Genomic DNA, 3,064 nt, shown 5'->3' with positions numbered 1-3,064 from the left:
TTTCACTGCTGCGGCAGCGCCTGGCTCGACCCAAATATGTGTGAAAACGCCCTTAGTTGAGGTTTGTGTTTACGGGAGCAGAAAGGTCAGGAGTTGGAAAGAGCAAAGCAGAAGAAGGATAGATAATACAAGTCACAACATGTCACAAATGGAGAGCTGTCAGAAAAGTATGGGTGACAGTTTTTCCTCATATTGTTCCACTTCACCCTTTGGCAAAAACAAGCATCTATCTCTCAATAACAGGTGTTAGGACAAGCAGGGATACACTCCAGATACATGCAGGCAACGGTTTAGCCGCCTTCAAGGAAAAACACACAATAAAACACAAACACTTTCCTCGCCATAGATGAGATTTTCTGTCATTTGTGAGAAAATGCTTCCCCGCCGTTGACGGAATTGTCCAGCAATCCGTGTTTCCACTGCTGTACTACTGTTGATGACCTATCTCCTCTGTGACATGAAGCTCTCACCTACATGCAGGGTCACCTATCTCCTCTCTGACATGAAGCTCTCACCCACATGCAGGGTCATCTATCTCCTCTCTGACATGAAGCTCTCACTCACATGCAGGGTCATCTATCTCCTCTCTGACATGAAGCTCTCACTCACATGCAGAGTCACCTATCTCCTCTGTGACATGAAGCTCTCACCCACATGCAGGGTCATCTATCTCCTCTCTGACATGAAGCTCTCACCTACATGCAGGGTCACCTATCTCCTCTCTGACATGAAGCTCTCACCTACATGCAGGGTCATCTATCTCCTCTCTGACATGAAGCTCTCACTCACATGCAGAGTCACCTATCTCCTCTGTGACATGAAGCTCTCACCCACATGCAGGGTCATCTATCTCCTCTCTGACATGAAGCTCTCACCTACATGCAGAGTCACCTATCTCCTCTGTGACATGAAGCTCTCACCCACATGCAGGGTCACCTATCTCCTCTGTGACATGAAGCTCTCACCTACATGCAGGGTCATCTATCTCCTCTCTGACATGAAGCTCTCACCTACATGCAGGCTCACCTATCTCCTCTCTGACATGACGCTCTCACCCACATGCAGGGTCACCTATCTCCTCTGTGACATGAAGCTCTCACCTACATGCAGGGTCACCTATCTCCTCTGTGACATGAAGCTCTCACCTACATGCAGGTCCACCTATCTCCTCTCTGACATGAAGCTCTCACCTACATGCAGGGTCACCTATCTCCTCTCTGACATGAAGCTCTCACCTACATGCAGGGTCACCTATCTCCTCTCTGACATGAAGCTCTCACCTACATGCAGGGTCACCTATCTCCTCTCTGACATGAAGCTCTCACCTACATGCAGGGTCACCTATCTCCTCTCTGACATGAAGCTCTCACCCACATGCAGGCTCACCTATCTCCTCTCTGACATGAAGCTCTCACCCACATGCAGGGTCACCTATCTCCTCTGTGACATGAAGCTCTCACCTACATGCAGGGTCACCTATCTCCTCTGTGACATGAAGCTCTCACCTACATGCAGGGTCACCTATCTCCTCTCTGACATGAAGCTCTCACCCACATGCAGGGTCATCTATCTCCTCTCTGACATGAAGCTCTCACTCACATGCAGGGTCACCTATTTCCTCTCTGACATGAAGCTCTCACCCACATGCAGGGTCACCTATCTCCTCTGTGACATGAAGCTCTCACCTACATGCAGGCTCACCTATCTCCTCTCTGACATGAAGCTCTCACCCACATGCAGGGTCATCTATCTCCTCTCTGACATGAAGCTCTCACCCACATGCAGGCTCACCTATCTCCTCTCTGACATGAAGCTCTCACCTACATGCAGGGTCACCTATCTCCTCTATGACATGAAGCTCTCACCCACATGCAGGTCCATCTATCTCCTCTGTGACATGAAGCTCTCACCTACATGCAGGTCCACCTATCTCCTCTGTGACATGAAGCTCTCACCCACATGCAGGTCCACCTATCTCCTCTCTGACATGAAGCTCTCACCTACATGCAGGGTCACGTATCTCCTCTCTGACATGAAGCTCTCACCTACATGCAGGGTCATCTATCTCCTCTCTGACATGAAGCTCTCACCTACATGCAGGGTCATCTATCTCCTCTCTGACATGAAGCTCTCACCTACATGCAGGCTCACCTATCTCCTCTCTGACATGAAGCTCTCACCCACATGCAGGTCCACCTATCTCCTCTCTGACATGAAGCTCTCACCTACATGCAGGGTCACCTATCTCCTCTCTGACATGAAGCTCTCACCTACATGCAGGGTCACCTATCTCCTCTCTGACATGAAGCTCTCACCTACATGCAGGGTCACCTATCTCCTCTGTGACATGACGCTCTCACCCACATGCAGGCTCACCTATCTCCTCTCTGACATGAAGCTCTCACCTACATGCAGGGTCACCTACAGTATCTCCTCTCTGACATGAAGCTCTCACCTACATGCAGGCTCACCTATCTCCTCTCTGACATGAAGCTCTCACCTACATGCAGGGTCACCTATCTCCTCTCTGACATGACGCTCTCACCTACATGCAGGGTCATCTATCTCCTCTCTGACATGAAGCTCTCACCCACATGCAGGCTCACCTATCTCCTCTCTGACATGAAGCTCTCACCTACATGCAGGGTCACCTATCTCCTCTATGACATGAAGCTCTCACCCACATGCAGGTCCATCTATCTCCTCTGTGACATGAAGCTCTCACCTACATGCAGGTCCACCTATCTCCTCTGTGACATGAAGCTCTCACCCACATGCAGGTCCACCTATCTCCTCTCTGACATGAAGCTCTCACCTACATGCAGGGTCACGTATCTCCTCTCTGACATGAAGCTCTCACCTACATGCAGGGTCATCTATCTCCTCTCTGACATGAAGCTCTCACCTACATGCAGGGTCATCTATCTCCTCTCTGACATGAAGCTCTCACCTACATGCAGGCTCACCTATCTCCTCTCTGACATGAAGCTCTCACCCACATGCAGGTCCACCTATCTCCTCTCTGACATGAAGCTCTCACCTACATGCAGGGTCACCTATCTCC

This window comes from Poromitra crassiceps, assembly GCF_964638095.1.
Source record: "Poromitra crassiceps genome assembly, chromosome: 22".
In the NCBI taxonomy this organism is placed as follows: Eukaryota; Metazoa; Chordata; class Actinopteri; order Beryciformes; family Melamphaidae; genus Poromitra; species Poromitra crassiceps.
The sequence above is the reverse complement of the archived record's forward strand: the minus strand, read 5'-3'. Positions refer to the sequence as shown.